This window comes from Diabrotica undecimpunctata, chromosome 4 (assembly GCF_040954645.1).
Source record: "Diabrotica undecimpunctata isolate CICGRU chromosome 4, icDiaUnde3, whole genome shotgun sequence".
Lineage (NCBI taxonomy): Eukaryota > Metazoa > Arthropoda > Insecta > Coleoptera > Chrysomelidae > Diabrotica > Diabrotica undecimpunctata.
This window is the reverse complement of record NC_092806.1, coordinates 5,431,753-5,455,835: the sequence shown is the minus strand read 5'-3', so window position 1 is coordinate 5,455,835 and position 24,083 is coordinate 5,431,753. Positions and strand designations below refer to the sequence as shown.

The 24,083-nt window shown below is 35.4% G+C and overlaps 1 protein-coding gene across 4 annotated transcripts in view; it reads left to right on the top strand.

Moving 5' to 3' along the window:
• Positions 1 to 24,083, top strand: part of Cad87A (cadherin 87A) — a 722,801-nt gene that overhangs the window by 71,216 nt on the left and 627,502 nt on the right. For 3 of the 4 annotated variants that reach the window (XM_072528744.1, XM_072528741.1, XM_072528745.1), the window contains exon 2: positions 21,397 to 21,441. The exons of the other annotated variant lie outside the window; for it this stretch is intronic. The gene's annotated coding sequence lies outside the window, so the exon portion shown is untranslated. The remainder of the gene's footprint in view (positions 1 to 21,396; positions 21,442 to 24,083) is intronic. 4 annotated transcript variants of the gene reach the window in all.

The following is a 24,083-nucleotide window of genomic DNA, read 5'->3' as shown; positions in this document are numbered from 1 at the left end:
TATGGGCGGAAAATTTATTTGAATACACGGCATTTGTTAAAATCGCATTAATAATTAGTAATGATCATATACCTTGTGGTCCAGATCATATTATTTTCATAATTAATTTGTTAATGTAATTTTATTATACCTACTGTTTTGTATAAAACTTAGAGGGAGCTGGTTAAATGATATTAAAATAATAATGGAGAAAAAATGCAATATTTTGACTGTAAATACATTAGCGAAAAATAGCAACTATAATTGTGAATAAATTGGCTCATACTGTTACCTGTACAAAGAACATAGACTCACCTTTTGGTATATTGATGTATTCGTAGCCAGTGATTACCGTTGGTACCACGTCACGACGTTAAGGGACGCCCGGCGCCGAGGCTTAAAAAAGGACTTAACCGATACACTTGATATGCTTACTGTACCCTCTTGGTATACCCTCTTCCTAAGGACCATCTGGTCCTTAGGAAGAGGGTATACCAATAAATCACTCTATTGTATTGCGATTTTAAATGGCGATAATTTAAGTTAATTGTCAAAGTAATACGATATTTTACGTCAGTTTCTGTGTTTGCCACACAAAAATAAGAAAAGGAGAAAGTCAAATTTTCTGAATTTAAAACAGAATAAATGAGCTAGCTAGTTTAACAATGCGATTTTACGAAATAACAAGAAACAATATATTTTAAAGCAAAGTCGTTAGAATATGCCATTGAATTAGATCACATTTTAGTACAGTAAAAGAAAAATATTAAATGTAAAAATATATAAATGTAAAAATATGAAAATAAATACTACATACTTTCCCAAACACCTACGTTAATTAATTTTTACATAAATATGTTTGTAAACCTTAAAAATATTTATGCTGTTTTGCATTGAGACTCTTCAACATCTTTAGCAGTTACTTTTTTACAACAGCTCTAAGGTTACAATAATTTCCTGTCACATTAAATTTATTTTTGGTTTTTCTACGATTTTACACATAATCTTTTAATTTGCAGTTTGGCGACTATGACAATAGACATATTTTCTTCTGTTTTCTTGTACGATATTGCAGTTTGAGAGAATGTCTAGCAAGTTATGCTGAACCAGACAATCCTTTGGTATAGGTTATTTATGTAATTTATCAGATCTTTTGAGACAGCGGAAACATCAGTTCGAACTCAGTGTGATTTACTATCTCTCACAACACATATATTTTACCTGATTTTATTGAAGCCGAACCGATAAACAAGCGGGTTCAGCAAGCACCCTTATTTCGATTTAAGTACTCTAAAAGTTTCATGGTGAAAATTTCCTTGCGGGCGACAAAACTAATAAGGTATTGGTTTCAAATACAAAGAGAGATCTGTGACTTTAAATTAGAATACGCGAGCGGATAGGATCGACCAATGGATGAGGGAAGGGTATGGCAGAAATGAGAACTTACATCTTGGTGTTACTCATTCCATTGATCCCTACCAGAAAGCGTTACGACATTAGACAGCTGAAATAGTTTCACATATTAATCTCACAGTGGAATGGTATCAAAAATCTGCTTATATAATATAGTACCACTTGGTTCTAGTACACAAATTCCATAATCAAACCACTGACAGATGCTACAGAATTACTTACCAATCTTTTAATTTAATATTTCTCCCACGAATTACTACAACTTATTAACGAATTTGCTATGTGTTGTAATACAGAGTAGACTGCTACTATATCATCATCATCATCATCATTATTTTCAGCGTATTTTACCGCTTATGGTGCAACCTCCCTTACATAGTCGTACTTAATTTCAGCCACGATTGTTTAATATTCGCTTTGTCTCTTTATGTCATATATAACAGCAGTATAGGCCCTAGAAGCCCTTGGCTTCCTTATGTCATAGCCTTGTCTTAAATTTGGACCTTGTCGTGGTGTCTTGACGATTATTGGATACCACAGTATAATGCTTACAATTAAAGAAAGAAAGCTACAATATCTTGGACATGTGATGCGGGGCGAGAAGTATGGCATCCTGCGACTCATAATGCAAGCAAAGATAGATGGCAGAAGAAGCATCGGAAGAAGACGAATTTCATGGCTCAAGAACCTGAGAGAATGGTTTGGATGCAGCTCAAAACAACTATTTAGAGCTACTGCCTCAAAAATTAAAATAGCTATGATGATTGCCAACCTCCGTAGCGGAGATGGCACCCGAAGAAGAAGAAGACAGTGTAATTCTAGTGGACCATCTATTGTCAGTTCCTCTCGATAAGTTTCTCTCTTTGTTATACCTAGCATGCATCGCTCCATTTACCTTCCAGTGACTTTGAGTTTTGCCATTATCTCTTTCTTTAGTGTCCAAGTTTTGCAGCCGTATGTCATGGTTGGTAGTATACAGTGATCGAATGCTTTTTTCTTGAGGTGGAGTAGATCCAGAACTGCATTTTTACCAAAAAATTCTTAAGCCAGTTTGATTCGTTTGTTGATTTCTGTGAGTAAGGGGCCAGATTTTCATATTAATTGTCTCAGGTATGTATACTCGTCTACTGTCTCAAGTGCATTGTTGTTTGTTATTATATCTTGGACTTTCGCTAGCTCGTTGCACATGGTTTTTGTTTTTGTCTAGTTCATTTTTAGGCTAACTTCATTGCTAGCTGCATCCAAAGTTGCAGTGAAGAGCTTTGGGAGTATTGCGTCTCATTGTCAGATGCCTCTGGTAGTGGGAAATTCGGCTTAGCCTTTGGTTGTCTGTAAATATTTAGCTTTTGCTTGTCTGTATATATTTGCTGAACTCTTTATGTACGGTTTGTTAATGTCTTGGTTGGCCAAGGCTCCTATTACTGCCTTGGGATATATAGAATCAACAGCCTTCTCGAAATCTATGAAGGTTAAGATGAATCTTAAACTGATTCATTCAGTACTGAAATACTTCAGTATCTGAAATTCAGTACTGAAGACAGCTTGCTCTTTTGGTTGTGCAGCATCTAATGCATTTGTTAATCTGTTGTTGATGATCTTTCTGGTATGCATCTTGATCTTAAACAGTTCGTAAATATACATGCTAAGATTTTTTGCCAGCGTATTTAAGCAGTTCCACTGTTATTCCATCTATTCCAGCTACTTTACCGCTTTGTATTCTTCTAATTGCCGCTTATATTTCTTTCGAAATATCTTCTTGGTTACTGGTTGTTTCTTCAAGTGTTTCAGGGGCTTTGTATAGTTCGCTGTAGAATTTAGTCAGGAGTTGTATTATTTCATTTATGTCTTTAATTCTGTTGTTTTCGTTTGTTAGAGCAACGATTTGATTCTTACGTGATAAGTTCTGTATATTGTATTCTCTGTAGATCATGTTCGACGTCGAAATGAGAACCATCCGATACGAAGAATACCTGGAAATAGAAGTAGAACAAGTTTCTGGAACGAGTAGAGGAAAACAAATGACAAATAATCTTTCACCTTTAACTTAAAATCATTTTATAAAACCTACCATACTATATTTATATCTACGCTGCTGGATCCAATCAAAAAAACTTTTGATTACTCCCTGCTGGCAGTCAGTCTTAACCCTACCACTAGAACTGTTGGAAGTTTTAATGACATGGTTGCATTTTCGAAAGTTATCGGCCGTAGTAATTGGTTAACAAAATAAATTGGGTGGATTATTGGCATTTGCCATTAATCGACTGCGGTAAAATATCACCTGACTGCGTGGCAGACATTCAAACCGTTTCGATTTAGGGTAAAGAGTTTTCTAAAGAATTTATAAAGCGTTGATTGCAGATTGTTAGATGTGATACGGATCTAGATCATCGATTTGAATAAATTACAATAGGTACAGTTAATAGACTTAAATGAGACATTAAATAGTTGATGAAAGATCTCGTATAGTAATTGAAAATAATTCGCAAACGATTTTACTAATATGTTTTGTTTTCTTCGTTGACTGCTAATATTTTTCCATAATTTTCAATATTAGAAAACTTTTTTGATCAACATAAAATACAATACAAAAAAAACATAATTATTTGAACGCAACCAGAGGCTTTATTGAGGCATCGCGTAATTAGCGTTGGCTGGAGACATGGAGCTACTTCCATTTTATTTCACTTAGCGTCTTCTACTCAAATCCGACTCTCATCTTCACGCTGGTGCCCTGTGAAACCGAACAACTCAACTGGAGATGTGGTAACCAAACTGGGTTGAAAGTTAGGTCGAAACTGACGAGATCGGGTGAAATGGTCCTTCGAAAAGGGTTTTTTTTTCCTTTAGCTTTACAACTTTGTAAAGAAACGTGATATGAAAGTTACAAAGAAAAAGCTTGACGTTTAAACTATGACTAACTCGCAAACGAAATAAGGATAATGATTTAAAAATTTGCACGTGGAATGTAAGAGCCTTTATCAACCAGGAGCTACAGCTCTGCTAGTACAAGAAATATGTAAAGCCAAAGCATACATGGTTGCTTTACAAGAGATGAGATGGTCCATCTCATTTCAAGAAATATTCTAGATGATGATATTATATCAGTAGTCTATCATATAATTACCAGATTCTCATGTCAATTCTATCTTATTCTATAATAGTCAAAACACTTATGTCTACAAGTTTTCTAGTATTTCTATTTTCAATAATATTGTTAAGTGAAGCCGAAGCCGAACAACTAGCCCAGGACAGAGAAGGATGGAGAGAAATCGTGAAAAAACTGTAAAGGCCTGATGGTGTCACCACATCCCAAAAGGGATTTGGACTGAGGAGGAGGATTGCTAAGTGGTTTTACACTTTTTCTTAATTTCCATGAGATATCTGATTATACATGCATACAGACTAATAGATTTTAGGAAGAGCTAAGCGATCTTATCAGATATTTGAACCTTTCAAAGGATTCTTCCGAGTTGCTTGCCTCCAGACTAAAGGAAAAGAATCTTCTTCACCCAGATACCAAAATAATTACGTAATACCGTAATAGAGAAAAAGATCTTTTGTTTTTTTTTTCTCATCAAGATGATATGGTTTTTTGTAACAATATTAAAGGACTGTTAGAAAAAATGAGTGTATCGGAGTATACACCAGACCACTCGCGTCTTTTTATCGACAGTTCCAAACGAAGTTTAAAGTGTGTCCTTCTACATAATGGCAACAAATATGGAAGTATACCAATTGGGCATTCTACAAAAACGAAAGAACAATATAAAACAATATCGCTGGTGCTATCTAGTATGACCAATTCAGTGGGCGATTTGTGTTGATTTTAATATGGTGAACTTTTTCCTTGGACAACAAGGTGGCTATACAAAATATCCTTGCTTCCTGTGTCTTTGGGATAGCAGGGCTAAGGACCAGCACTTAAGTAGAAGAAAATGGCGTTTTAGGGATGCTTTAGTTCAAGGAGAAGCTAACGTAGTTAACGAAGCATTGGTCGACCAAGAGAAAATAATATTACTTCTGTTACATATTAAACTAGAGATGATAAAACAATTTGTAAAGGCCCTAGACCAGAATCGTCATTGTTTTGAATACTTGTCCAGCAAATTCCCTGCACTTAGTAAAAAAAATTTAAGGTCGGAATATTTGATGGACCTCAGATACAACTTATAAAAGATCCACATTTTACAGAATCGATGACTGAAATTGAATGTAATGCATGGTGCTCTTTTTTGGGAAAGTTGTGGAAAATTGTCTTAGAAACAATAACTCGGAAAATTACCGGGATATAGTGGAAGAAATGCTCAACAATTTTAACAAATGCGGTTGTCATATGAGTATTAAAATTCATTACCTTCACAGCCACTTAGACCGTTTCCCAGAAAATCTTGATGACTTTAGTGAGGAATAAGGGGAACGCTTCCGCCAAGATATCAAAACGGTGGAAGAGAGATATCAGGGGAGATTGGACACTTACACGATGGCGGATTACTGCTGGCGTCTTCAAAGGGACCTTCCTTTTAAAGCCTTTGCAAGAAAATTCTATAAAAGGAAGTTTTTAGGTGACGCCGAATAAAAGATTTGTGCTCCGATGCTGGTTAGATTAGATGAAAAGTTAAGTTTTTTTATCAGATATATGTGATGATTTTTGTCAGTATATTGTTAAATAAATATCTTACTTTTTATTCGTGTTTTGTTTATTTAATGGGTAGCGGTACGACATATATGTAGGTAGTGTTGCGTTAAAGTACCTTATATGTTATAAATGTGATCTATTGTCGTATTTTCTGAAAACGATCCGACGGAGCAAATCTGGTGGCATTTTTGGATCCAGCAGACCCAAATTACCTAGAAACAGTAAAAAAATTTCTGGCAGCAAACTGTGTGTTTAATAGTGAATCAATAACATACTTCTCTCTTCGAATACCTGTACTGATAAACTTACTATTACAGGAATAGTAGCCGGATTATACTTACTAATTGAAGATGCGATGCTGTCAGATTTTAGAAATATCTTTAGTAAGATAAAAAACTTTCATCAGTTATTTGCTTAAAACTAATAGCCACTTTTATTCTCGCTCGTAAATTTAAATGACCTTTTAAAAACAAAAAGCAATACCAAAAACCCTACTAATTGCTCGCCATGATGCTCTTTTATAATTCCGTTCGTAAAAGTTTACTGCGTGAATTCAAACAATATCGTTTTCAAAAAGGAAATCAGAGGTAAAAGTAAAAACTGTAGAAAGGCGTCGAGAGATAAGAATTAAAATTTTGTGTTTAAGTTGCCGAACGAACAATGTACCTACTTACTTTCACTGCTACCCAGCGTTTCACCTTCTCCCTGAGGCATTGTGTAAAGTGATGAAAATTAATATTGCCACTTCCGTTGGCAAATTTGGCAAAAACTTTTTAAGTACTTCCATGCCTTGTCGAATATTTACGACGGCCGTCGCGTAAACAAGCTTCAGATATTAAAGTTTCGGTTGTTTTAATACGAAAAGTTTCGTTCTCTCTTGTTCGACAACGCACCTATCGGGGTTGCACAGAAAAAATGTCATGCTTTCGCGCTTTCTTATGGTACTGTCGTCTCCGGTGTAATTAATAAACGTATGAAAAACTGATTGCAACTTGGTGCAAGTTTCCATGTTTATTAATCTGTCCAACTATTGCGCAATATGGTGTTATATTGCGTAGTTGGCCGGTACGCTCTTATTGTGGCATTATCTTGAAGAGACAATGCCATTATGGTTTTATTAGGTGGTTGAAATAAAACACATTCTTTCTAAGAAGAAAAAAATTCAGCTTCAGAGTCTTAGAAAGAAACAGAGCCCTTCGAGCAAAGTGCTCTAGGGAGCTACCCTACACGGGTAAAACCATGAGTTAGACACTACTATCACAACTGACTTGAGATCCGAAAATGTCCCATATTTAAAGATAAATTAACTTTTATATGAAACTTTTTCATTTCTCAACCAATTAAATTTAATTATATGTTCCAGAAGGAAGGGCGATGAACATCGAAGTGCGTGATTGGTGGCACTTGATGACATCCCCCCTGCTTTGGAGACTCTGAGGCTGATAAAAAAAGATGATTTTATTAAAAAACTAAAAAAAAAACAATTTTTTTTTACAAATCACATGTAGAAAAGAAAAAAAAATGCATAAAATGTATCAAATATAACATGAAATATATCAAAATGAATATGTCTATATTGTCAAATTACTTACAAGTCCTCTAACACACACTACACTCGCGTACACTCGCGTAGCGCGCACTTACACTGCACAAAAACACTCACAGGCGGTGGTCGGTGTTGTTGACAGCATCTGCAGGTCCATCCTCGACGACGTGCTCTCGTTCTACGGCGGCTTCGTCCTCTCTAGCTGTACATTTCCCATCTGCATGTCGCCGGTGTGTCGTAGGCGAGTTTGCCTGGGCCTCCGTGGTGCTCTGGACCACATAATGGTAGGGCAGGCAGTGACTGGCTACTGCGGAGACATCCATTGCATCAGGTACTTAGCATCAAGTAGGCTGGCTCGTCGGAGATATGGCACATCGACGGTTTCAGGGCTGCAGAAGGTGGATATCGGCATGTTAGTTTAGTGTACTAACATCCGATGCTTCTCTCCGCTGTTTTCTTGAGTGGTTTTGATGCAGGCATCGTGTTGGAACTGTTTGCGATTTTCGATCGCGGAGCATGAGAACTCTGACATCTCGGAGTCGTGGTAGAGTTCGTTGAAAGTTGGGCGCCATGTCGTCTCCGGTGTAATTAATAAACGTATGAAAAACTGATTGCAACTTGGTGCAAGTTTCCATGTTTATTAATCTGTCCAACTATTGCGCAATATGGTGTTATATTGCGTAGTTGGCCGGTACGCTCTTATTGTGGCATTATCTTGAAGAGACAATGCCATTATGGTTTTATTAGGTGGTTGAAATAAAACACATTCTTTCTAAGAAGAAAAAAACTCAGCCTCAGAGTCTTAGAAAGAAACAGAGCCCTTCGAGCAAAGTGCTCTAGGGAGCTACCCTACACGGGTAAAACCATGAGTTAGACACTACTATCAGAACTATCACAACTGACTTGAGATCCGAAAATGTCCCATATTTAAAGATAAATTAACTTTTATATGAAACTTTTTCATTTCTCAACCAATTAAATTTAATTATATGTTCCAGAAGGAAGGGCGATGAACATCGAAGTGCGTGATTGGTGGCACTTGATGACAGTACCATCATTGCACAAAGATTTTTGTTTTTTCTCTCACATTACAACTTGTTTGTATCCTGTTAACTCCCGTTATTTTTTCTATAAATTTCAGTTTATTTTAATATCCAACTTCATTACTACCATATGTATTTATGAGATCTGTTGCTAGATTCTACTTTAAGGGATAAGTTGGCCTAACCTTTTCCCACTGTGGCCTAAAAGATATTTTATATACTGTAATCAAAAAGCCAACAAGAGTAGATGGAAAAAGCTGTTCGTTTACAAAAGCTTTACAAAAACCACGTTGCTCAATTCGGAGGTTTCAAGCTTAATTGGGAGTGGGTAAGGATGTAGTTGATTGAGAAATAACAGAAAGATGCTAGCAAGTTTTCTCCATAAAAAGGCTCCTGATAATATGCGCTGTACTGAACTCATATTCCCAGTTGTAGGACACAGATTTATGCCGCCAGATAAAGTTTTTGGTAGTTCTGAAGAAAAAACAGAAATTGTAACGAATCCAGAGCACTACATAGCTATAATAGAACAAAACGCCACAATCTATATATTGGTCGAAGACAGGGACGCGTTTGATTGAAAAGTCTCAGTATCAGAAGTTAGTAAACCACCAGGAGCTTGGCACTTCCAATTTCAACAGTGCAAACGCTTTAGTATTTTAAAGCCAAACGATAATACAGCTGAAGTTCAGGTTGATGTCAACTATAATACCTCCATTGGTGTTGCAAATAGCATTTGTAAGAAAGGAAAACATGTTCGTTCGATTAATCCTGACAAATTTGAAGCTGGCAGAGTTAGTGACAAAAAGAAGGCCCAGAGTGTTGCCAAACTATTAGAAACGCATTATGGAAATGATTGGCAAGAAACTTCCGATTTGCAGTTTTATAAAAATGCCATATATTTTTTTCTAAATAATGACAAGAGTGACTATAACACAACTATTGACAAATGAGTTATGTGAATAATTTTCTCCAGAAGAAATAACTGGGATGTGAAATTTTTTGTGTTTATGTTATTTCCAATTTTATAACAATAATTATATAAATATGAACAAGTAAAGATGTAATAAAAAGAGAAATCAATAGATTTCTACATAGCGAAACCGAATTCAAATTTTTACTACTGTGTTTCCTAAAACTTGCGAAACAAACAGCTGGATAAATTATTCGGCAAGGTAATCTAAAATTGCATTCCACATGCCGTTCATCCTGGTCAAAATTTGTAGTGAATTCAGTTTCTGGTACTCCAAACGAAGTAAGTAATAAAACATAATGACTGTATTAGATTTTTGTTTTGATACAGGGCATCGACAGCCGCCTATACGTATTTCGACCTCTTTAGGTCTCCTCAGAACGGTATAGCCACTGCTCTGAACCAAAACAAAAATATCTCCCGTCCTAGACAATAGTTATCAAAATAACTATATACGGACGTAACTACGCCATCTAAAAACAAAAAGAGAAATCAAACGATTTCTACCTAGCGAAACCGAATTCAAATTTTTACTACTGTGTTTCCTAAAACTTGCGAAACAAACAGCTGGATAAATTATTCGGCAAGGGAATCTAAAATTGCATTCCACATGCCGTTCATCCTGGTCAAAATTCGTAGTGAATTCAGTTTCTGGTACTCCAAACGAAGTAAGTAATAAAACATAATGACTGTATTAGATTTTTGTTTTGATACAGGGCATCGACAGCCGCTTATACGTATTTCGACCTCTTTAGGTCTCCTCAGAACGGTATAGCCACTGCTCTGAACCAAAACAAAAATATCTCCCGTCCTAGACAATAGTTATCAAAATAACTATATACGGACGTAACTACGCCATCTAAAAACAAAAAGAGAAATCAAACGATTTCTACCTAGCGAAACCGAATTCAAATTTTTACCACTGTGTTTTTAGATGGCGTAGTTACGTCCGTATATAGTTATTGTGATAACTATTGTCTAGGACGGGAGAGATTTTTGTTTCGGATCAGAGCAGTGGCTATACCGTTCTGAGGAGACCTAAAGAGGTCAAAATTCGTATAAGCGGCTGTCGCTGCCCTGTATCAAAAGAAAAATCTAATACCGTCATTATGTTTTATTACTTACTTCGTTTGGAGTACCAGAAACTGAATTCACTACGAATTTTGACCAGGATGAACCGCATGTGGAATGCAATTTTAGATTCCCTTGCCGAGTAATTTATCCAGCTGTTTGTTTCGCAAGTTTTAGGAAACACAGTGGTAAAAATTTGAATTCGGTTTCGCTAGGTAGAAATCGTTTGATTTCTCTTTTTGTTTTTAGATGGCGTAGTTACGTCCGTATATAGTTATTTTGATAACTATTGTCTAGGACGGGAGAGATTTTTGTTTTGGTTCAGAGCAGTGGCTATACCGTTCTGAGGAGACCTAAAGAGGTCGAAAAACGTATAAGTGGCTGTCGCTGCCCTGTATCAAAACAAAAATCTAATACCGTCATTATGAAGTAAATATGTTTTAAGTAATAAGAGTGTTATGTTTAAAATAATTTATTAAGTGAAGTAGAAAAAACACGTTGTTCCAAATTTTTTAGGAATTTCCAATTCAAAGTTGCTAAATTTTGTTGGAAATCCCGCGATGTTGATAAATAAAACCAATTTTATACTGAAACTGCAGCTCAAATGTTTTTTATTTTGTATTTTTCTAATAAAACGTTATACTAGGATACGTTATACTAGTACTTAAATCAAACACAAAGTTCAGAATATCGTCTGTAATAGTTTTTCACGTCCCCTGAAAATTTTGACAGATGTGACTTGGCAGATTTTGCTTCTATACCGCTCATTTACTTAACTCGATATTCAGAAAATTGCACCTAAACCTCTTTTATTGTAAGCCCTTCAATTCTGAGTAACTGAATATTTTCTTCTAGCTACGTATGGTTTATTTTCAAATTGTCTTTGACAGCATCCCGAACAAATATTAAAATGCAAGAAGCATTATAGAAAATAGCAACTAACGCAGTTTTTTACTTTTAATGCATTTAGGTTAACACACATAATTCACACCACTCTGTATTTTGCCAACATTTCAAGTGAATTCCTTTTAAGATTCCTCCTACACGATAAGGAACTGCTGTGAAGACGCAAGTTTGTAAATTATGAATGGATTTTCCATTAGCTACTTGAAAAGACAATTAGTGCATGTGCTTTGTATCAAACTATATTACATTACGGCCCATAAACGGTAAGAGAACATCTACTTACTGCCTAAACACATTACATCTACCTGGAATGGCTTCGACTGCATTATTATTAGTTTATGCAATAAACAGACGCCTTGTCTAAAACACGTCGGGTTTTAGAGTTTCTTTCGTAAACCACTTTGAAGTTGTAGAAGGTTTTCTTAGTAACTTTAATTAATATGTTTTGTGTAGGAAATTTTCTACAATTGTAAACAAGCTTATTTCAAGAGTTGGGAAAATGAAAATGCAACTATATAACACTTCTTAATATATCTCATAGTACAGTTAACTCTTACAGAATGATTATTTTACGACTAAAATTCTTATTCTAAAATGGTTCTGTATTTTCCTATATACATTACGTTATGCGATATTTTTGAATAACTGAATCAAAGAGTCTGGATCAATTGATCAATGACCCGGGTCACTATTTCGGATCGTCATTAAATTGTATCTTTACTGATAACACTCCCACGTCGCGCATAATCTTTATCATCAATGCAATCCTCTCCTCTGCTTGCTACCAACGTATTTAACATGCTCATCAAAAATTTTCCCCTTATCTAGGACTACTACCAATTACTTTACTTTTTTGGCAGATCCTTTCTCCCTCCAGGACAAAAATATATGGTCTCTGGCCATCAGACCTTTGAGGATCATAGCCTTAGTCTTCTTGTGCGCCAGCATGAAGTCACTGCTTTCCATCCACACCTTTACTTTGTTGAGGGATCGGTTTTTCCTACGCACGATAGACCAATTTCCGGTCTCCAAAATCGTATTATACATAACATTCCAAAGCTATGGCTCCAGTAAGGAGCCCTACGGTACACCCACTGCGGTCTTCATAGAGTTTACCCTTGCAATGTTTATATATCGTTGTGTGAAATAGTCCCTCACCAAGTTCTGAAGATAGAGAGATCTCCCCACGTCGCCCAGTAATCTGACGATAATTTTCCAGCTAGCACTATTAAACGTGTGTCTTATATCGAGGAAGAAAGATAAATATTATGATCAAGAGGAAGATAAATATGTCCCTCCTAGTCCTGCTTATAACATCTACCACCGATTTTCCTTTCTTGAACCCTTACTGGCAGTCAGATATACCATCTTTCTCCATTATCACTTTCTCTAACCTCGTCTTCACAAGAATCTCAGACCTAGTTTAAGGTATTTAATAGGCATATAGATCTGTATACCCTAGGCTCCTCTAATTTCTTTCCAGGTTTGAGGACAAGTATGATATTCGTCATTTTCAGATCTCCTGGGAACTGTTGCCTTCTTAGGAGATTGTTCATAATATTCTGTACCCATTGCACCTTCTCCTCAATGGTAATTTTTATTATCTCGGGAGCTATCCTATCAGATCCAGACGCTTTTCCTACTTTGAACAATATGGCTATTCCGCCATTTTTTCCGTCGTGAATCAGTCACGAATGTCTGCATTTTCTTAGGGTGCCTATTCGTTTCGAACGTTGGCGATCATTCTGGCTATGATGACTTTGTTGGTTGCTATACGAAATAGCTATGTTGATGTCTTTCTAAACCATGCTCTCAGGTTAGCATGCCAGGATATTCTTCTTCTTCCTGCAGTCCTTTTTCCTTCAATTGCAGTTGTGTTCATCCTCCGTAGTACTTCTTCATTGGTGAGTTTGTCTCTCCATGGTATCTTCAGGATCCTTCTGTATAACCATAGCTCAAAAGCCTGAAGTTAGATAGAGTTTCCGCCTTCAATATCTACGTTTCTACTTCGTACATACGCACTGAGTACACGTAACATTTAAGGAGCCTTATTTTGTTTCTAGGGTGAGGTTATCGCTCTTGACCACAGAGCTCATAGTCAAGAATGCACTTTTTGCCTTTTCGATGCGACATTTCATCTCTTGGGTATTGCCCCACAATTCATTGATTATAGTTCCCAAGTAGTGTGGGACACGTTCTTATATCCAGTCCATATGTTCTACTTGTTTCCGTTATTTTGTTCATTAAGTTTTGCAGCCCTTCTATGGTATTGGAAAACAATATTGTATCATCTGCACTGCATATAACCGCAGGTTATTGAGCTTGACTCCATTTATTGAGATGCCTTCATCAATATCTGTTAGAGCCTCTTCAAAAATGTGCTTCGAGTACAGGCTGAATATCAGTGGTGAAATTATGCACCCCTGTCTCACTCCCCTTAAGATTTTGACTTGCATCTGGGCGAGTAATCTTACTTTTTCCTTTTGTGGAAAAAGTGCTTCGGTTGGTTCTTTCCTTTAGCTCTACTTGATGACTCTCTGGATGGTCTCATTGACACCTCATCTTTAGAATGCAAGCAATTTTACCCTCTCTTGTTTTAAGCGCATCTGTGAACTCCATTCTCTTAGCTGTAAGACTTAAAAGATTCCAACACCTTATCCAGATTTTTCTAACCTATTATGGTGTTCGCCCTGTCGTAGTCCCCACCCGGAAATCCGAACAGAGGTTCAGATTCTCTCGGAACATTATATCTTAAGAGATGCCATCGTTTTAGTATATTCTTTGATATATTGAAGGTCTTTTTATCAGAAATTTTGGCCTGAAAATTTATCGGACATTTGATGCCAGAATGCTTTTTCTATGAGCATCATGTCTTGCACAGATATTAGCCAATACACCACTAATGCAACCAAAGTGTATCATTACCCCAGAGCCGTTTATAATTTTCTATACTATTTCTATCTCTATGGATAGAGAAAAGTAGCAGACTGCACTCAAAGGTAGCGTAAAATTGTCATTTACATACACACACTATTTAAATAATTGATAAATTTGAATATTAACTTATTTCAGCATAAATTATAAAACCAGCACCTTTAAAATAAACGCTTGACAGATGTAAACTCCTATTGTTGATTAAATACATTTGTACTGAGCCATAAACGAATTTTGAGAAAAATTATGATTTCTGATCACAAATATTTTTCATTTCTTTAACACCATGTAGCTAAAATTAACGACATAATCCATTTTAACTCTTTAACATACAGGTAACATCAAGGAAATTGAAATATGTCAAGGAAATTTTAGCGTTCTTAATTACTTAACGGATTAAAATATTTCAGGAACATAAATTCAAGTAGGTCGGAAGACATCTGTTCACGTTTACTCTATTCACGGCTTTCAGTAAGAAGGTCGCCTCGTAAAACTTCACTTTCTCGGTACATTCTGCTCGAGTCTCCAGATCCAGTATTATTACCTTTGTCTGAAATAAAATCGCAAAATCTCATTTGCGAAAAATGCTCTATACACTTTTGTGCTCTAGTCAAACCTTTGATAACATTGAAAGAATTATACATCAGCTAATTTAAACCACTGTGTCGCTAGACGCCGTAGCTGAGGCTTTTGATCGTGCCAAGAGTCATCTTTTGAAAATCTCCGGCGTATTAACGTGGCTGAATTGGAACTTCCTGTAGTTCTCAATTTGAAGAATTAAAAACAAATCGATAAATAATAGCAGATGGTTTAAAAATACAGAAACAAAAACGATATAGTTGATCAATATTTATGTGATGTGTATTTGTAACTTTTTGTAGAAAAGTACCTCCAAAAATATGTTTTTAGTTTGATGTAGCTAGAAATTGATATAATGTACGGTACTAATTTAAATTTAAATAACGAATGGTGAATAACGAGTGGCGAAAATTTACATTTTTACCATTGATCTTGATCCCTTCTGTACAGTTGTCAAGTGTTTGTGTAATAACTTTTCGGAGTATGTATATATTAAATAGTAATGGTGAAAGTATACAGCCTTGTATCACACCTCTAATTATCTGTTGGGCATCTGTGCTAGCTATTTTTATCTAATGTTACCACAGCCTGTTGGTTCCAATAGAGATTTTTCACTATGTTAATATCATTTTTGTCAAGTCCTTTTCGATTAACATTCTATGAGAATGTTATGTTTGGCTTTGTCAAAAGCTTTCTTATAGTCTATAAATGCGACGAAAAGATCTTTTTGTTGGTCTCGACATTTTTCAGCAAGACTTGTGAAACTATACAGAGTTTCTACTGTTCTGAAGCCATTACGAAAGCCAAACTGGCTATTCCGCTTCACACTTTCTGAATATTCTTGCATGTATAACCTTTAAAAATGTTTTAAATAATTATAACATTAAGGTGATTAATCTATGGTCATTATAGTGTTTGAGATTCTTGATTTTTGGTCGCGGAGCAAAGGAATTTTCCTCCATTCCAGGAACCATTCTTTACTTAACTTCTTATTTTAGGAGATACTTCTTTCAATTCAGCTTATATCGATTTAGTCAGGATAAAAGTGCAAAAATATGCAGATAGTATAAATACAGTATGTAACTCCGCCACTGGTAGTGATTGGGTGGATTAAGTAGTTCAGCAACTGTCAGTGCCGGTCCCAAATCTGGATACAGAAGGGTTTGCGTCAGGAAGAGCATCCGATAGTAAAAAACCCCGCTAACACCATAGAGAGAAGGAATACGGAAAACAGTTTAGGGGTCTAGTGAACTAGGACTACCCCTTACAGGACGAAAAGTGCCAAATAAGCTAGTCCTGTGGATTGTAACTCTCAAAGTCAGAAGTATGATAGCTAAAGGAAGAGAGCTGGCCGATTTCATGCAGTGAAGAAGGATTGGTGTAATTTCCGGCAAGAAACTCGTTGGAAAGGTACAAAAAGAAAAATGGTACCAAATTTGTTACATCTTTGTCAGAAAGTTGGTGTGATGTTAAAGTTATTAACAGATACTCTGCATGGCAACGTAAGACTCCCAAACAATTGTAACAACTCGCTCTTGTCGACGATGTAGTTTATGGATGTTCCATGATCTGTTCCAAATTAATCGACAAAAACATAACCATAGTGTGCATCATGTATAAGAATTTTCAAAAATTTAGTTTACCTTTTTTTATATTTAATGAATTACGATAAAAAAAATATGTTCAAAGTACAACGCTTGTAAAACCTATACAAAAAATTCATAAACCATCATAAATATGTCTTGTATTACTCGCGCGAGCGAAAAACTCAGCACTAAACTGGGTCACGTGTTGAAATTCAAGCTATTACGGCGAATTTATTTTTTCATATTTCACACACATCTAGATAATCGTTACTATCTTGTTCATTGAAACGTGAAAAGATAAATGTAGCCCCATAAAAATTTTGTTTTCAGTGTACGAATAAATTCGCCCAAATCTACCGGAATAATCTACGCGGCCGGATATAAGGTGTAATAAAAAAGGATAAAGTGTAGTCAGAGATGTGTGAAAATGAGACGTCTATCTCGATACTACATCTAGAAACGATATATACGGAAGGTAACCATAAAACCGCACAAGAAGCCCACAAGAAATGGAAATTTTGCTATCGCGAGTAGTTTAGTAGAGAAAGGAAATGAATTCACTTTGATGAATGAATGAATAGTTAGAGTATGTCTAGAAAAATTCATGACGAAAAATAATAAGAAAAAAACATCATAATTATTAAGTTTAAGTTTAACACTAAAATTTATTGTAATGTACGAGGAATTTTCAGTAAGTATAGTCGACAATTATTTCGATCATATTGTGCAAATAAAACTCTATAAGGTGCCGTATTTGTCTATCAACTATCTCAAGGAAAACAAGGCATTTGTTGTCCTCCTCCCTGGCATAAACCCAAATTGTTCTTCTTTTATCGACGTCCCTCTCCTTAACTTTCGATCTAGAGTTCCCTCTCAAATTTTCATTGTCTGCGATATTAACTTTATTTCATCAGATCCTACCGTGTATCAGTCTTTATTATATCTAAAGTCTCGGTATTATATCTAAAGTCTCGGTAACCTCATCTCTCGTTATCCCCGGTATTGCATTCTTATTTGGGATCCCTCATCCTCCATTTCTACGCTGGTATTATCAGTCAAAGTGTTTATGTTGTCTACGTGAGTCAAGTCCTTTGACGACTTCTCAACCTTTTTTTAAGAGTGTTTCTAACTCTTCATACAACTTTGCAGACGATATTTCTGTAACAGTTGCTAAAGCGCGCTTTACTTACCTCTTTGCTACCTCGTATATATCCTTACATTTCCCTATTTTAGACCTCTCATTCCTCTTTCTTCTCAGTAACCTTCTGTTGAACTTCATCGTTCCACCACCAAGTATTTTTCTCTTGGAGAGCTTTTACCATTATATTTTTCCTGACACATCCTCTCCCACTCGTACCAAAACTGTGTTGTTGGCTTCCCACCAGTCATTTACCGCATCTTTTACCTCAAACTTTTCGAGCACTCTACTCTTGAAAACTTTTTCCAAATTCTTTTCCTTCAATTTCCACCACTTTACTTTCTGATATCCTACTTGCTTTTCTTTTGGCCTCACCTTTATCAACGTATCCAGTATCACCGGTGAATGTTGACAAGCTGCACGCTCATCCTTTGTCACTTTACAGTTGGTAACCTCTTAGCTGGCTTCTAAACATCTCAAAGTCTATCTGACTTTTTCTACCCACACTACTATAGGAATGTGTCATACTGTTCTTCAGTCTTCATAAAGAACGTATTAATCACAGCCATATCACATGCCACTACAAAATTATTCACACTATTTCCTTCATCATTTATTATTTCCATCTACACCCTCCATGAACTCTTCCTATTGCAGCTCTTTCTCCGCCAATATGTCCATTCAAATCCCCTTCAATAATAGAGCACACCAAAATGTTTTCTTTTCCTGTTCTTCACACCTACATGTGGGGCAAATACAGGCGTTGGTCTCGCCTGTATTTAGTTGGATATTCAATATTCCATTACTTCTTCTGGTTATCCTTACTAAATGTTCCTTCTACTTGTTGTTCAAAACAATACCCACCCCAATTCTGCCATGAGTATTCGCAAAACTGTATATTAACTTGTACCTAACTCCAAGAGCTCTCGATTTTAACAAAAGGCGGCGTGAAAGTAATTTTCTAAGGGGAATTTTAAACGTGCTTTAAGTTTTGTAATAAGCTCAAAGCTAGTAAACCAATTATCACACGAAAGGTTTCTTCCAGTACCCGATATTGGACCAATTAATTTCGTCTCGAGTTTCTAAATCATCAAATCTAAGATGTCTTAACAAAAATAGAAAACGTTGCTGCGACATGCCTAACCAAAACATTTCAACCCCGCTGCCATTTCGCTCCCACAACTTTTCTGTGCTTAACCGATTACTTTTCAAATGCCCAGCTAAATAGAGCAGTCCTAGTAAAGTTCTTATTTCGATTACATCAGTATTTTTAGTAGAACGGGCTCTGTTATACATCTCTTTCATTTGATGTATATATTTGTTTGTACTTTCACCAATAATTTTTAAAATATCTTCGGAAAACAACAAATTCCAATCAACAATTAATTATGGATTGGCATTCTTGCCATATGCTTTTACACCCGGCAAGTGAAAAATTTTAATTAAATTGGCGAGTTCTTACCGTTTGCACCGGGACCTATTTTTTCCAGATTGCTCCATCTTTGTCTATAAAAGTAGCAATCCGTGAAACTTTTGCTGGTATTACATCCACTTCGCAATCATCGCCATCACTATGGCGATATTTCTCTATGTTATCTACTTCATCCTTTGGTTCAGTGTCATCAAAATGTTGTTCTGTGTCAGTTTCTACTTCCTCAAGCAATTGAACTAGACGACTTTGCTCCTTTCCATAACTCATTGTGCTAAAAATAATAAATTTGACTAAGCAAAATATAAAATAATACATGTTTACATAATAAAATACATAATATCAGCAAAATTAAAAACAGCCACTTGAATTACTTAAGTGGTGGCGCCAAGTCTAATGATAGGCTATAACAATAAATATAAAAATCTGGCAAAAGTTCTCGGCTCGACGGTCGATGCAATACTAAATATTAAATATTAGTAAGCTACCAAGAGCACGAAGTTCATAGTTAAAACCCCACTCTTTTTATACCGTCTAGTACGACACTTGGGTCTGAGAGACTTGGCGCCACCGCTACAGGATTAAGGGTTTTTACCTACATATTTAGTGACTTGTCTCGTGTACACCTAGTAAAGGCACTGATAATGTAGTCCAAAAGACTCTTATTAATTATATACCTTTTATAAAGAATTTTTAATAGTTATTTAACCAACAAGTGTATTAATAAGGGCGATTAACAATTGAGATATATTAACGCGCGAGCGAAGCGAGTGCGTTAATGTTCGAGATTGTTAATCGCCATTTTAATTCACGAGTTCGTTACAAAACTTTTCCGTCGACCGAACTTTTCAGAAATAAACATATCTTAGTTTAAATTTGTATTTACTTAACGATAAATAATGACATACAATGACAGAGAGTACTTACAGCGGCTATGTCATTTTAAATAATTTTTTAGTGGGAATATAAATAGGTACCTATATGTTTGGTTGCCTACACCACAGGTCACTGCCAATCACAGAGCGTTAAATGTGGTTAAATTATTATACAAGCAATGTATGTTGTGTTGCCTATAATAAAATCGTTCATTAATAGAAAATTATTCATTAATAGGGGTCATTAATCAATGATTTTGAGGGTGTTAAAATTAATAACAAATGGATGGTCGACGGAAAATAAAATTTTTGTAATTTATGGTACTACAGGAACTCCAGCCAACTACAGGAATTTTATTTTCCTTGTGAGTGTTATACAAGTAAACGGTACTTAATAACCGCAACAATCTATGGTGTATATAGTGTCACCTCGGGGGAACAAATAAGGGTCTATACACCTTCTGTTACCTCCGGGTGCTCTGTAGAGGGCTTCGAATATCGCAGTCGAGAGCTCCTCTACCCAAGTCCATTTACTGGGTATGGACTGGTAAATATTTATCTTCTGATGGCTTGTCTTGAAAAAGACAAGAGATTTCTTACATGACAAAGGTACACCAAGTCGAAATAAAGCATTAGGTCGTGGTCTTCTGAGGGCTTGTCTTGAAAAAGACAAGATATTTCTTACATGACAAAAATATAGGTCGAAATAAAACATCAGATTGTAGTTGAATAAAATCTCAGCCACAGAGTATAATTGGAACAGCAGGAAGCAGCGCCCCAAGAGCACTAAGCTCTCGGAGAGCCCGTGAGGGACTGACCTGGCTGACCTGAAAATCGCCAATATTTATATGTGCTGATCGAGCGATAAATAGGGATTTCCAGGTCAAGAGCCAATGGGAAAATTCGAGGTGGGGCGGTGCGCATCGAAATGCGCACTAGTCCACAGACTATGGAATTCGATGACAATAGGCTGTATTTCGCCACGTGAAATGATGGCGGCGGTAGCGGAGTGCCACTCCGCAGGTAAGACAGTGCTATTTCGCAGCAGATCGGGAACCAAAGTGAGTTAAGATTGCAAAATGCATCTCCGGATGACTGCACACCGGAAATCCAGGTAGAGCTAACGCAAAGGTTAACGCTAAGGTATTTAATATTTACAAGTGGTAAGCTCTAAGGGTACTTTGAAAGTTTGATTCATTTTATCTATACATCTTAGAGAATCAGACTTGGTTTATATTACGAACATGAAATTTTCAATTTCTTACTTGTTTTCTTTTTGTTCTAGGCACTTTTTTATTCCGAAGCTGCGAATGAAAAGTCGAACAACCAGGTACGATTTTTTTGCCATACCGTGATTAAAAGTAGAAAAAGTAAAAATAATTCTACTATTACAGTTAGAATAAATATTGCTATTTTTATATTTATCGTGTTTTAATATTTATGTTAAGTATTAAGCGAGAATTTTGATAAAAATACTTATGTTTATTGAATGTACTAATTTAACTTCATTCATTTAATATTCCTAAACGATAAAAACTTATATTTATACAGAACCGTAAAACATAATTACCTCTTCTATAAACCCTTTTTATTCATTAAATACACGAATATTTCAGCTAATTGTTAGATAAAATTAAGTTTAAAATCTACTAAATCAAACTTAGCTAATTATCTTCCATACTTTGGACGCCTTTCTGGCCAAAAGCGGTATAGCTTGGTTATTTTATTTACAAACGAAGTGGCTGTTCAACCACCACGTGGTAGAAGTTAATTAAATTTAAATATATCTTGTATATTACAAATGTATATTCAAAAATGTAAGCAAAATGCAGCTAGCAAAAGTACGTGTTAACGCACACCTGTCAGAAGAAATTGAAATAAGATGTGGAGTGAGACAGGGATGCGTATTGTCGCCAATTCTTTTTAATGCCTACTCCGAAGAGATCCTGAAAAACGCTCTTGAGGGTGAAACAGCTGGAATAAAGGTAAATGGAGTTCCCATTAACAACATAGATATGCGGACGACACTGTGATCTTAGCCGAAAATATTGAAGATCTTCAGTGACTGGTAACCAGAATAGCGGAGTATGGAAAAGAGTATGGTCTAACAATGAATGTCAAGAAGACGAAATTTATAAGAATATCGAAAACTCAGAAATAACGAGAATCTTCTAATAAACGGAACCAACGTCGAACAAGTGGGCAAATATGCATACCTGGGAACAATGATTAACTCCACAAATGATTACATTCAGGAGATCAAAATCAGAATAGAAAAGGCTATAGCAAATTTTAATGTTATAAATAATGCACTGTGTTTTTAATAGTTTATTAAAGTAGTTGTATAACAATATGAAATTTAATTTAATGTGTGTCTAATACGTCTTCATTTATTATTTTGTAAGTAACTTGAAATTTTTGCATTTTTACCACCCTGTACCAATTTTAAGCAACGTGTTATGCATTTTTGGAATCAGCTCAGCAAGGGGAATCTATAAATTGAAGAAAAATGGGAGTTCCATTTAAAAAAATGGTGATGACGTCATCATACGAAGGTAATTCACCCTGTATATTTGATTATAATTCGAAAAAATAGTAAACTAAAATCAAAACTCGACCTGTTTCGGGAATTTTTAAAAATGTTGTTTATTTATCTAATAATGAATTTATGCGGTACTTTATAGACGCACTGTATAATAATTTGCCATTTTCATTAGGGATAATTAAATTTATATATGCCAAAATTGTCCTTTGTCGTACTTGTACGCTCTTTGTACTTTATTTCATACATTTATTTACTTCTACTACAAAAATTAACTTAGTATAGACAAATGCAAGTGCATTTGATATGTTGAGATTTTTCTTTACTCTCTCATCTTTGTAATATCAATATCAGAGACACAGCTAACTCAAAGAAAAATGTGTCCTTTGTGTAAGTGGCGCTTTTAAAAATTCACGAACTGTTGCATTTTGATATTTTATTTAGCAAACGAAGTGATTCCGAGGGGCCTTGTAGTCCTCCAGGAGAAACTACTTGCTGAGAAAGTTGGCCGCTGTTGTGTTTTTTATGGAGTGATTTATTTAATTGCCTTTTTGAAAGGGTAAGGGTCGTAATAAAGACGAAATATATGCAAATTTGAGTGATGTCGTAAAGTGAAAAAATTTTGGTAAATGAACGTTAGAATTTAACAAAGACTGTATGATTTATATCTAAGAAAAAATGAAGATTTTATTACTTATCCTATTATTACACTTCTTTAAAATCACTTTTATTAAAAACAGCAAACAATATTATAATACTTGATAACAACAGGAACTGAGTGATAAAACTATTCAAACACTTAATTACTACTACTGTAGAGCAGGAATCTCGTGACACGGCAAAGCTTCCAGTGCGCAGAGAGAGAAAGTATTCGGCCAGAGAAGAATAGAATTTACCCGAACATTACAAACACTGTATCGCTTAATAAACACTCGCTATAAAATTCGACCCGTAAAAGTTCGACCAAATAGTTTATACGTTATTAAATTTGTTTATCCCTGAGAGCGATTGTTTAAACAACTGTGCGTGCCAAAACAATCAATCTAACGGTATTTTATAAATCACAATCGATTATTTAAGACTTCATTTACAAGGTTTATAAAAAACATTTTATTATTTGTTATTAAAAAACAGTTTGAAAAAGGGCTGACTTATTAGCTTCTAAACATTTAAAATATCTTTGATATTTTTTTATGTCACATGGTTGTAAGTAGGCTCAATTAAAAGCTGGTGAAAAAGCACGCTTTCAAAAAAGAAAACAGAACCTTTTATGACCAATAACAACAAACAAGCTGAGATATTGCAGCTGACAGTTCTTCCCTCCACCAATCAATGCCGATATTTTACGAGTACCATTATTTTAACGTATTATAACTTTTTACTTCTTTACTGTTTATGCCCTTTATCAGTTGTATCATTATATTTAGATC